Consider the following 13912-nt stretch of genomic DNA (forward strand, 5'->3'; position numbering starts at 1 on the left):
GGAAAATACCCGAACAAAGCTGAGTACCATACATATAAATACCTGGGAAAACTTAAGAAAATATATATGTATGTATGTATGTATGTCTTGGCGTGTTCGGGTCTTTTCCCGTGTAAGATTGAGAGCATCTTGGCAACGTTTTGACGAGGTCCCATCTTCGCCATCTTCATGCTTGTGCAAGCAAAGCGTGATCGGAGCTGCCATCTCCCTACATATACTGGTGGGGAGGTTGGCTGTGTTGTCATTTCTTGATTGGTTGATGGAGTATATATAGGGAGACGGCAGCTCCGATCCCGCTTTGCTCGCACAAGCACGAAACTGAAAGCACCAGCCTGAAGATGGCGAGTGGGACCTCGTCAAAACGTTGCCAAGATACTCTCAATCTTACACGGGAAAAGACCTGAACACGCCAAGACCTGCATACCTGTACCCGTGAAAATCTACGAAAACAAATTATATATATATTTATACACACACACACACACACACACACACTGTATATATATTCTGATTGTGTAAATCAGTACTGTTCAACTTTGACAACTTTAAATGAGTGGATTTCAATTCCCTGAATTCCCAGCCAAGCATGCTGGATTCATTTTATAAAGAAAATAGTTTTAGATTCTTTCTTTTAAAGAATCGTTTGAGAACAACAGATGCTAGCTTAAAATTTTGAGGTTTAAAAGACGATATATAAGATCAGGTAGTGAAGCAAGAGGTTCCATGCTTAAGCAGAAATCTGATTAGAGTTTGTTTTAAATCAGCATATATGTCTTAACAAAAGCAATTTGAATTAAATGTAAATTAAAATTACATTAGAGTTTGAAGAACTTGTTTTTAAAGATAAGGCTTTTAATGAAAGTAATTAAAGGAATGAGGCTGTAATGATGGCTCTCTTGATCAAGATGAAAGGGAAGAAAAGAGGATGACATTAGCAAGGTGGAAAGACTCAGAGCAGTGATGAGTTGCACTACTACAAGATTGGAAGAACCAGGTTGGGGAAAAAATGTATTCCTGTGGTTGCTAAGAATCGACACTAACTTAAAGGAACATAGTCAATTAATCAAGAAACCTGTTTCAGACTATTGATAATTAAACCTTGTACAATTAAAATCATTATTATCGGCAAAAGACTCATAGCTGCCTTTTACCATTTTAGAACATTTCATTGCTTTTGTGATCTTTCATTAAGTGGAATATAGCGTGTGTGTTAAATATGTTACTGAAGGTAAACTGGATAAGGCTTTAAGAGGTGTGTAGTTCTCTTCTTGATATTCAGGTTTTCCTTTTGCAAGTCCTTGTTAAACAGATGACTCATCATATGACTCAAGTTCACTGTCATTTGACAGTATATTATATTGGCAGTATATTAAAGTCTTTTATATTAAGGTCCAACTATGTGAGGAAAATGTTATGGTGGATCAAGAAGTTCAAGTATAACTTAACATTGCGAAGCAGTCAGTTATGCAGGTTACATTCAAACAAGTTTAATTACTATTTTATGCTTGATCTGCTTTGGGTGGGAATTTGATGCAGATTAAAGGTGAAGGTGGGTTGATTCCAGGACACACATTGGCAATAAAAAAGTTAGAGTGTGGGGAAGAGAGAAGATTTCATGCAGGAAGCATCCCCTCCCATTCACTAAATCCCCCTCCCTGCATGACATCTCCTATTCCAGGTGTATCAAACTCGTCATCAGGCATTGTCACGTGACATGATGCAACTTTTTCCCTCTTCGCTAAACCGGGCATGAACGTGGCCAGCGCATGATATATCTGGGCTGCAACTTTGACAGCCCTGTCCTATTCCCATTCACTAAGGAAAAATAAGCCTACTTGAGGATAATTACTGATTACGCGGAAAGGACTTCCTTTTGTGCTTGAAGTTGCATTTTGTTCCTTCTCTCCTTATTCCTCTATGGTGACAGTTTTTATAGCTGTTGAATTTGCAGTGTTATGTATGAAAAACAAAGCCTTGAAAAAAGGCAACTCAACCTTTGTGTGCAGCACTTGTCTAAATGTAGAACATTTTAGCGTTGCTTTAACCGGGTCTAGATGGACACAGATTGTTTTCAAGGTTTTTGAAATGTTATTGAAATTATTTCCCCATAACTAAGAACAGCTTGCTCTTGTCAAATGGAAATCCCTTTTGTACAGATGGAATTGTTCTAAAAGCATACTTCATCGGTTTCACTTAAAAACAAAATATTAGAGGTCATCTTATCTTTTAATGTTCGTGACAACATGTTTTGTAACAGTCACTTTTCATTGTGATGAAAATGTTCAGTTAAAATAGATAACTGTATACCAGAGGTCTTCAAACTTGGCAACTTGGCATAGCTGGCTGGAGAATTCTGGAAGTTGAAGTCCTCAAGTCCTAAAGTTGCCAAATTTGAGGACCCTGGTCTAAAGTATCTGTGGTCACTAAGAATCATCAGTGATTTGTTGATATATAAACAAATGTTGGTCATAGGAGTTAACTTCTCTATAAACATGTGTTTAAAACAAGGAAGAGCTGTGGAAATCTGATTCAATTAATGACTAACAAACCACAAAGAATGGCTGGAGAATCTCCTTGAGCAAGAGAAGCATTTCTGTAACAGGAAAAGGCTTTCGGTCCTTTTGTGCTCTGTGGAAATGCAAAGTAGGGACTTGAAAGCCATAAACAACATATTTGAATGAGAAAGTATTAAGGGAGCCATGAGAAAGTTCCAAATTTCTTTCAGAATAATATTCCCAAGATAGAGGGCAGAGACTTAGGACCAAATTATGTACTTAAACTATTAACTAACAATTTGAAGAAATAAATATGACCTTTGACCAGTGCTTGCTTGTACATTGACATTGCTGCATCTTTCTCCAACCTAATCACTTATTAAAGATAGGATTGGGAGGCTACTTTCAGGTATTCAAGATAAGTTACATGACACTTGTGTAATTAATTCATATATAGAAGGTGAGAACATGTAATTTAATGCTGATTTAAATTTAAATTTATATCCTTTTGCAATGTGGGGCCCATACTTCTCGTCTTGAACTTTAAACTGGCAGACCTGGATTGAACCCTGATGAAACATCAGCAGAATTCATGTTAGTCATAATGTGCTCAAAGGTAATAGATGAATCTCAGACTGTCATTAGAAGTCAAGCTCCACTCAGTTTAGGAAAAAGGCAAGAGCCTCCATGGCAAGGAAGTTCCAAGCTTTTAGGAGAAGGTATCAAAGTGCTTACAAAAATGTTTCCTGCTGCCTTTTCCCCCATTTGCTTCTATTGGTGTATCACTCTTATCTATCGTGAGTCTCATTTCTCACTATCATTTTTCTTACGCTTCTAATACACTTTGCCTAGTAAACATTCTGTTTAATATTTGGGAAGGTTTCTTGCCCACTTGAATATTTGGACTGGATTTAGAATGCAGCATTCTGTCCAGTGGTGGGATTCAAATTTTTTTTTACTACCAGTTCTGTGGGCGTGGCTTGATGGGCGTGGCAGGGGAAGGTTACTGCAAAATCCCCATTACCTCCCGGACCCCACTAACCTGCTTTCCAGCTCTGTTCTCCTGTGCAGGGCAACAAAAGAAGACCCAGCCAATCAGCTGGGACTCAGTGGGAGGCAGAGAATAGATGGGGGCAGGGCCAGTCAGAGATGGTATTTGCCAGTTCTCCAAACTACTCAAAATTTCTGCTACCGGTTCTCCAGAACTGGTCAGAACCTGCTGAATACCCACCTCTGGTTCTGTCACACTCAATTGACTCAGAAGTTAGTTTCATTTACTCATCAGGACCTGCACTTTTGTATATGTATTTATGTATGTTCTAAGGCTGCTGTTGCTGCTGCTGCTGCTTTCATGTCAGAAGCACTGAGGCTCTTCTGGGGAGAAAGGATTAGCCAGTGATATCATCGTTGTCCAGGAGAGTCCCATTTGGAGACTCCTTTCATGTCTCTATTAAGGCCCACCAAAGTGGTACCTATCTATCTATTCGTGATCACTCACTTTTGAACTTCTAGGTCTGTAGGAGCTGGAATGAACAATAGGATGTCTCCCCACCATGCAGCAGCACTCAGGTTGTCTTAGACTAGCAAACTTGAGTATTGAGGTGGGGTTAATAACTGATGGACCATATGCAATCATGAAAACAAATCTGACTGTGTAAAAATAGTATTTTTCACTTGGCAACTTGTATGATGTATGGAATTCCCAAACCAGCAAGAACAAAGAAATGTCAGGCAGTTTTGGTTACATTTGGCCATTAATTTCCCCCCCTGCAACCAGTTAGAACTGCATCTCTAAAGCTTGATAAGTTTCTCTTCTGGAAGTGCCGGTTTTGAAAAGGCACCGATGACAGTTAACCCAGATTCGTGATGTTCTTTCACCACCACTTTTAGGAGCTAAGCAGAAAACAACATGGGTTAGTAAAACTTCTTCAGTCATTCCATTCTTTTTTTATCTACCTCCTGCTATTTCCTTGTTAAAGGGGGGAGAGGAGAAGTCTGCAAAAATGTTTAGCATTAGGTTCAGCAGCATCCTTGGTTTTTATTTCAAATCCAGGAAGTCTTTGATTTGGTCTTAAAAAGGAACACATATTCTCAACTTTTATTTATATATTTAGTGTATGGCAAATACATGGACTTATAGTGGTTCAAATGTTAATGTCCAGTCCAGCCATTCAAGGACATGGTGGTCTGTGTTGAAAAAAATCAGACATTGGGCCAGTGAAGGCTCTTGATAAACGTTCGGACGTGATGGATATTTTGTCGAGGACCACCACAGTCACACTGAGGAGTAGAGACAAGACTCATTATACAATGAGTCCCAGCAGACACCATGTTGTGTATGGATCCTGTTCAGAATTGACCAATGCTGGCAAGGAAGGTCAAAGCCTGGCACCTTTTGTGTAGGGTCATCTACGTAACTGCCTGTACCTGGTCATTCAGCAGCCCATTTGGCTTTCCACTGTGTGTTGATGTCAAAAATTGTTAGACAGCTGTTGAGCGAGTGCCAGAGAAGGCTTCCTGGATTTAAGCCTGCCAATTGATATATGAGGAAGATCAGCGTGCACAGGAAGAAGTGGGTTTCTCATAATTTTGTTGTACTTCTTCACTAAGGCTTCCTGCCTTCGTAGAGTTGGTGGTGCAATGTGGCTCAAGAGAGGGAGCCAGCAAGTAGGAGTAGATTTTATGCAACCTCTTACGATCTTCATTCTATCATCTAGTCTAGCATTGATCTTGCTAGTGTGGCAGCTGTTAAGCCAAACAGGCATAGTATTCAGCTGTGAAGTAGACCAACCCTAATGCTGATATTCTGAGAGTAAAGGCTGAGGCTCCCCATTGTCAACTGATTTGATTAGAAAAGAAATTATTACCTTAAACACCACAAACAATATAGAGATTAATAGATTCACATGATGGAAGCATGAAATGGTGACTACAGCTTCCAGATTCATAAGATTCAGTTAACAAATTACAGTACTACTACTGATAGATTGTGGGATGTGCATTCATTGGATGAACAATGTTTTCTGCATATCTAACTAATCCACATGACATGGGAATTTAGTGTGCAGTAATCATGACATAGCAAATTAGCTTTTCCTTTGTAAGTTTAACATTTTTATTGAGTTATAAAATCAGGTAAGATACAAAATATAAAAGTAAATAGAACAGTGGGGAGGAAGAGGGGGAAGGGAAGTGAGGAAAGGTAGGAGAAAAAGAAACAGAAACATTGGCTTCCAACTGTCTCTGTTGCAGTAAAATAAGGCATTAACATCAAATCACAGCTTTTTGCTTTTCCATAATAGTATGAACAAGTCGTTTCTATAAAGATCTATCTATCTAATCGGTAAAACCCAAAATCATAAAGTTTCATTCTTTTCCACTTCAAGCACAAAGTTCAGAAGCGGTCTCCATGTGGAAACAAAAGTTCTTATATTCTTTTCTTTAATTAAAATAGTCAATTTTGCCATTTCAGCCAACTCTACCAACTTCTTCAACCATTCGTCCATGGTAGGAATCGAAGTGTCCTTCTATTTTTGTGCATACAACAAATAGTCTTGCCGCTGTCAACTTATATAGTAACAAAGTTTTTCCTGTATTGAGTCAGTTCTCTCCACACTTACGACAGAAATGAGGAACTAGTGCCCAGTACCTTAGTGAACCATTATTCCTGTGACTTTGTCTTACACTTTTATAATGATTTCAAACTCTTCTGAGATATTTTTTTTAAAATAACTAAGTATAATTTAATTTGTCAGGCCGATCCAGACTTCTGATTTAGCAACATTCAAAGGACCCCACGTTGCCCACCTGTTAAGCTTCTTGGAACATTACAGTTTCTCCAAAAGCAATATAATAGGTGTCGTCTACTACTACTGTTGAAGTGTTGTAAATGTTTTAGTGAGAGAACTTGTTTTTTTTTATACCTGTCACTAGTTTTACACCAAAGAACTCAGCCTCACAACTTCCGTACACATTTTTGAAAAGCCTTCCACCTGCTTTAAATGAAGATAACTATAATTGTTTGCTTTAAACATTGAGACATTTGTTCTTACATTATGTGCATTTGAAACAGCTGCTTTGTTGTGCAGCAAGATTCCTTGCGAAGAAAGTAGAAAAGGATGGGCGGCCAACATGCTGGGATTTGGGCCCCTAGGTATGCAATTATACAGGTAGTTCTTGACTTAAGACCACAATTGAGCTCAAAATTTCCATTTTCCTATCTTGCTAAGCAAGATAGTTAAGTGGTTTTTTTTGCCCCATTTTCTGACTTTTCCTGCCACATTTGTTAAGTGAATCACTACAATTGTTAGTAACACAGTTGTTAAGTGAATCTGGCTTCCCCATTGGCTTTGCTTGTTACAGGGTTGCAACATGTGATCACATGAACCTGGGATACTGCAACTATCATAAATACATGCCAGTTGCCAAATTTTGATCATGTTATCATGTGGATGCTGCTACAATCATAAGCCCTGTTTTTCACTGCCATTGTAACTTCAAACAATCACTAAATGAATGGTTATAAAGGGGAAGCCCCGAGCCCAACACCCCGCCCGGGTTGGGGCAACCCCCCCCCCAAAAAAAAAAAAAAAAAATGGTGTCCCAGCCCCCCCCCCCAAAAAAAAAAAAAAAAAAAAAAAAATGCGTTAACTTGGGGCCCCCCAAAAAAGCAAAAAAAAAAAAAAAAAAAAAAAAAAAAAAAAAAAAAAAAAAAAAAAAAAAAATTCAAAAATTTAAAAAAACCATAAAAAAAACCCCCACCCCACAGCCCCCCCCCCCCCCCCCCCCCCCCCTTTTTTTCAAAAAAGAAAAAAAAAAAAAAAAAAAAAAAAAAAAATTAAAAAAATTAAAAAAAAAAAAAAAAAAAAAAAAAAAATAAAAAAAAATTTTTTTTCGGAGTTTTTTCCTCTCCCCCGGCCCCCCCCCCCCCCCCCCCCCCCCCCCCCCCCCACACCACCCCACCCCCCCACAACTCCCTCAAAATCCCCCCCAATTTCACAAGCAAACCCCCCACTCCCTTTCCCCCATACAAAACCCCCCCCCCCACACCCCAAACCCATACCACCCAAAAAAAAAAAAACCAAAACCCCCACCCCCCCACCCCCCCCCCCCGCCCCCCCCTCTCCCCTTCCCCTCCCCCCTCCTCCCCTTTTTACTCAAGCAATTAAAAATAAAAAAAAAAATCTAGGAAAAAAAAACCAAAAAAAAAAATAAAAGAAAAAAAAAAAAAAGTAGACTATCCTGCTTGCATATATATTCTATTCTTCCTTTCCACTGACTTAATTTCAATAGAACCAGAAGAGATAAAGACATCTTAATTAGCGTTGCTGAAATGATTTATCAGGGATACATTCCAGAATATAATGATTCTTTTTAATAACAATATCCCTATGATACTCCTTCTATAATTCCTTCAACTACAGTTCCTTAAACGAAGGTTTTCCCCACCCTTCTATTCATTAATGTCCGATTCTGAGAGACTGCTAGGACAAGTGCTCTCCAGTTTTCTTGGCAAGGTGTTTCAGAAGAAGTTTGCCATTGCTTCTTTCCTAGGGTGAGAGAAAGTGACTGACCCAAGGTCACCCAACTTGCTTTGTGCCTAAGGCAGGACTAGACCTCACGGTCTCCTGACTTCTAACCAGATGCCCTAACTACTATACAAAACTAGCTGTCTAAACTGTATGTAGAGTTTTGCAAATTATTGCCAAACAGAAAAAGAAATATGCAACATGAACACGTAACTTACTGCAGAGCTCCTACAGATCTTTTGATCGTCACAAAATAAAAAAGACTAGAGACCAGAAGTAGTATTCAGCAGGCTCTGGCCAGTTCTGGAGAACCAGTAGTGGAAAGTTTGAGGAGTCTGGAGAACCGGCCAATACCACCTCTGACTGCCCCTGCCCCCATCTGTTCACTGCCTCATGAGTCCCAGCTGATCGGCTGGGTCTTCTTTTGTTGCCTTGCACAGGAGAATGGAACCAGAAAGCAGGTTAGTGGGGTGGGGAGGGAAGGAGATTTTGTAGTAATCTTCCCCTGCCACGCCTACCAAGCCACGCCCTCAGAACCGGTAGTGAAAAAATTTGAATCCCACCACTGCTAGAGACATTCAGTCAGACATATTGTTTTGATCCTCTCTGACTATTTAGATAAGCCAGACATTAAAACACCTGTTAGTTTACAGCAGCTTTCTCAAACCAAGTGCCTTCCAGTTAATATTATGTTATAATTAGCAATAGCAATAGTGTCGGCTCTGATATCAGCTGCCACAAGAACGTGAACAAAATGGAAGAGGGGGTGAGGGAGTTGAACAGTCAAGGTTATTTAGTATGTCACATTAAAACATTCCAGCTGCAGTTAATTGGTTCTCGTGATTTATGAAGTATAGTAAGTGGGAGGAGATAGGGCGGAATTTGAGAGACCCGCTGGAAATGAGTTTCAGTTTTGGAAATTTTCCATAGATGTACCAGAACTGTTCCTAATAAATCAATTGGAGATTATGCTTGTCTTGGAGTGATTGATTACTATGGACAATTTCTGGATGCCTAACAAATAGCACTAAGACTTCTATACCGCTTTATAGTGCTTTACAGCCCTCTCTAAGCGGTTTTACAGAGTCAGCATATTGCCCCCAACAATCTGGGTCCGCATTTTACCCACCTCAGAAGATACAGAGATGCTCTGTTTTATATTGTTTTTACGTTAAGCTAAGTCCCCTAATAACATGCAGGAGGGTAACAGGAAAGTAGGCAGGTTGAACAAGCAGGGCAGTTTTTCAGCTCTCTTGACTTCGACTCTCTTGCACTCCATTTGTGTCTTTCCAACACCCATTGTTTTTAGAATAGCTAAATTTATGTGGTGTGAAGTAAGAATCTCCCCCCCAGTTTGGGAGAGTTAAGAATTAGTATGAGAGGGATTTGCCCTTCCCCACCTCAGCCCTGGTAACGTTATAGCTGCAGAAGGGGCTATATAGAGGAGGTAGTTAAAAACACTGAGCTTGTCAACTGGAAAGGTGACAGGCCAAGTTTGAGACCCAAGCGCTGCACAACAAGGTAAGCTCGCTTTACTTGCCCACTTAGCAGTTCAAAACCATGGAAATGCAAGTAAATAAATAGGTACCACTTTGGTGGGAAGGTAACCGTGTTCCCTGTGCCTCAGCATTTAGTCATGCTGGTCACATGACCATGGAAACATCTTCAGACAACACTGATTCCCTCAGCTAAGAAACAGAGATGAGCAACGGCCTATAGTTCGGCATGACTGAACAGCAGAAACCTTGTTATAGCTGCAGTAGATGGCTTCCAGGAATCTGATTAAGAAATTGGCTGCCCAAGTTAATAGCTTCAATCCTTCAAATTATATAATTGTAAAATGTCTTAATAGCAACAATGACATCAATCCTAAAACCCACAGACCAATATTTTTTGGGGGGGTGGGGGGGTTCAATTTTCATAATCTGGTCATAACTAGTTCCAAACATTGACCTGAAAACACTTTAGTTCCTAAAATTCCTGTAACCCTATCCCTTTTGTTTCAATAAATCTTGCTAAAGAAAACCTGAAAATCTTGCTTGGATAAAAATCACTTGGATTTTGACAGCATTTGCAGGCCATTATGGGAAAAAATCAGCAAGACACGCCTCGATTTAATGTAAACAGATCAGTTCTATTTCATAGATTTGGATAGGACCCAATAAGTCTTTTTTAACAGACACACAAAAACACAGTCACTGTGTCATGCAGATACCTTGCCTTCCCCGTCACAACACCTGTCCTCTGGAATAGTTCACCCCACCTCTAAAATTCAGACATCCCAAAGCCTGGTAGTCTTTTGGAAGGCCTTGAAGATCTTGCCTTTTCCTCAGTCTTTGGGTTTATTTACTTATACATATTATTTATATGTAGGGACACAGTGGTTGAGTGCTGAGCTCCCATCAATTGTTCCAGCCAACCTAGCAGTATGAAAACATGCAAATGCAAGTAGATGAATAGGTATCACATACAAGCATGTGGGAAGGTAAGAGCTCCCTTTTTTCATGCAGTATGTATGCTCTATGCTATGGCATGATGTCATGCTGGCCATGACAACAGAAACTTCTCCAGGCAGCTCTGGCTCTTAGGGTTAAGAAACAGAGATCAGCACTGCTCTCTAAAGTTGGTGACAACTAGCAGAGTAAACCCCTCCCCCCCCCGGACACCTACAGGTGAAACTCAAAAAATTAGAATATCGTGCAAAAGGTCATTTATTTCAGTAATGCAACTTAAAAGGTGAAACTAATATATGAGATAGACTCATTACATGCAGAGCAAGATAGTTCAAGCCATGATGTGTCATAATTGAGATGATTATGGCTTACAGCTCATGAAAACCCCAAATCCACAATCTCAGAAAATTGGAACATTGTGAAAAAGTTCAATATTCTAGGCTCAAAGCGTCCCACTCTAATCAGCTAATTAAGCCATAACACCTGCAAAGGGTTCCTAAGCCTTTCAATGGTCTCTCAGTCTGGTTCAGTAGGAAGCGCAATCATGGGAAAGACTGCTGACCTGACAGTTGTGCAGAAAACCATCATTGACACCCTCCATAAGGAGGGACAGCCTCAAAAGGTAATTGCAAAAGAAGTTGGATGTTCCCAAAGTGCTGTACCGAAGCACATTAATAGAAAGTTATGTGGAAGGGAAAAGTGTGGAAGAAAAAGGTACACAAACAGCAGGGATGACCGCAGCCTGGAGAGGATTGCCATTCAAAAGTGTTGGGGACTTTCACAAGGAGTGGACTGAGGCTGGAGTCAGTGCATCAAGAGCCACCACACACAGATGGATCCTGGACATGGGCTTCAAATGTCATATTCCTCTTGTCAAGCCGCTCCTGAACAATAAACAATGTCAGAAGTGTCTTACCTGGGCTAGAGAAAAACAGAACTGGTCTGTTGCTCAGTGGTCCAAAATCCTCTTTTCTGATGAGAGCAACTTTTGCATCTCATTTGGAAACCAAAGACCCAGAGTCTGGAGGAAGAACGGACACTACGCACACTGCAAGATACTTGAAGTCCAGTGTGAAGTTTCCACAGTCTGTGTTGATTTGGGGAGCCATGTCATCTGCTGGTGTTGGTCCACTGTGTTTCATTAAGTCCAGGGTCAACACAGTTGTCTACCAGGAGATTTTGGAGCACTTCATGCTTCCTTCCACCGACGAGCTTTATGGGGATGCTGACTTCATTTTCCAGCAGGACTTGGCACCTGCCCACACTGCCAAAAGCACCAAAACCTGGTTCAATGACCGTGGGATTACCGTGCTTGATTGGCCAGCAAACTCGCCTGACCTGAACCCCATAGAGAATCTATGGGGCATTGCCAAGAGAAAGATGAGAGACATGAGACTGAACAATGCAGAAGAGCTGAAGGCCGCTATTGAAGCATCCTGGTCTTCCATAACACCTCAGCAGTGCCACAAAAAGATGCCACGCTGCATTGCTGCAAGAGGGGCCCAAACCAAGTACTGAGTACATATGCTTATACTTTTCAGAGGTCCAATATTGTTCTATGTACAATCTTTGTTTTATTGATGGCATGTAATATTCTAATTTTCTGAGATTGTGGATTTGGGGTTTTCATGAGCTGTAAGCCATAATCATCACAATTATGACAAATCAGTGCTTGAACCATCTTGCTTTGCATGTAATGAGTCTATCCCATATATTAGTTTCACCTTTTAAGTTGCTTTACTGAAATAAATGACCTTTTGCACATTATTCTAATTTTTTGAGTTTCACCTGTATTTCCCTATTTTATTATTTATATAGATGGGTATAGGTGACATGAAAGGAGTAATCCCACCCACTTTTATATATTGCATATGTTTTATTTTATTTCATTCTTTAGTTTTATTGCTTGTTTTTCTATTGTGCACCCTCCAAAATCACAACATTTTTGAGTTGGACAGCCTACTAAATCTAGCAAATAGTTAAACAAATAATAAATAAATAAATCTTGTCTTAAAAATCATTAGCTGTGCTAGGAAATGTGTATGTTTATTTTGCTTGGTGTAAATTAGTGACATTTATTGCATAATCATCTTTAACCAAATGCAACACTTTTATAAGGTATGAGTGTGAAATAAAGATTATTTATGTGTGTGTATGTGTGTGTGCACGTACACGTGAATGTTTTCTACATGAGGTGGACTCAATCACATTAAACATACAGTTTAAAAACCAGAGTGGTTTATCTAATACTTTGGTTTTAGCTTGGCATACTGGGTGAACTTAACCACTTACAGCTTATTATGTAAATGATAATTGTATAACCATCACTGAATGCAATATCGGATCCCATTGCAGTTGTGCTTCTCATTTCTCTTTAAAATGCCTGGTTCTAATTGTACCAAAAGAACAAACATTCAGTTGGTATAAAGACTGTTGAGAAATGTTCTGGAGGAATAAAGTACATATCTTTTGAGTTGGGAGATATTATGCAACAACGCTCTGGTAATTCATTCGTTGGATTAGGCCACTTATCCTAACTGTGAGAATCTTGGCAAACATTGGGTGCACTCAAACTACAAACCTAATCCTTAAAAACATCTTCCCTTCAGATGTAATATAAAGTGTCATCCTCTTTGCAGCTACAATAAGTGTTTAATTTGAAGTAAGTGATAGGTGCATTTTCTGAAAAAAAATTGTTTGTAGTCATAACTAGCTGGTTATCTAACTTCACACAAAGTTCACAACCTGATCAAAGTACATTTTTATTTGCTCATTATTTTGTTAGAACAGTAAACAGAATTGTGGAAATAGCGAGCCATATTGCATTCAAATCAAACCCATTCAAGTAATAATTGTGACAAAAAGATTTAAAATTTAACTGCATATTGCTGTATAGAGGTCAAATTGCCTAATCATCCAATTAAGAATAGGAATCTCTCTTCTTTTTGCTTCCAAGTTGACTTAATTCAAACAAGAATGCAGTGGAAGAATTCACTTACCTAATAATGAATCAGATTTCAAAGAAATGTGAAATCAATGCTGCCTCTGGGCAAGTACACATTAGTTGGAATTATTGATTTAATTATAGTTGTGCCAATTTATCAGATTAAATTCTTATGTAACAAACCAGTCCAAGTGGTAAATACCAGTGCTGATTGATTTCCCCCACCTCCCCACCCCAACTACCGTGTTTCTCATATAATAAGGCCAGGTCTTTTTTTTTTTGAGCCCCGAAAAAATGGCTAGGCCGTCTTTTCAGGGGTGACTTAATTCCCCCCCCCTTGCATCTTCGGGCGGTCGGGCAGCGATGGCTTGGATGTTGACCTCGGCATTGGTGGGGCACTTCGTATCGGGGTCAACGCAGGCAGCACCATATCAGGGTGTGCAACAAAAGTACTTCCTTACGGCAAGCTCCCCCACCATTCCCCCCCATTTC

The 13912-nt window shown here is 39.7% G+C and overlaps 1 long non-coding RNA gene across 2 annotated transcripts in view; it reads right to left on the reverse strand.

Annotated features, from left to right (window-relative positions):
- Positions 1 to 11585, reverse strand: part of LOC148130833 (uncharacterized) — a 55817-nt gene extending 44232 nt beyond the window's left edge. For both annotated transcript variants that reach the window (XR_015749348.1, XR_015749349.1), the window contains exon 1: positions 11393 to 11585. This is a non-coding gene — a long non-coding RNA (uncharacterized LOC148130833). The remainder of the gene's footprint in view (positions 1 to 11392) is intronic.
- Positions 11586 to 13912: the final 2327 nt, after the last annotated feature.

The sequence above is a fragment of the Notechis scutatus genome, chromosome 4, assembly GCF_049901735.1.
Source record: "Notechis scutatus isolate UNSWTSFEM ecotype Mainland chromosome 4, rNotScu1.2, whole genome shotgun sequence".
In the NCBI taxonomy this organism is placed as follows: domain Eukaryota; kingdom Metazoa; phylum Chordata; class Lepidosauria; order Squamata; family Elapidae; genus Notechis; species Notechis scutatus.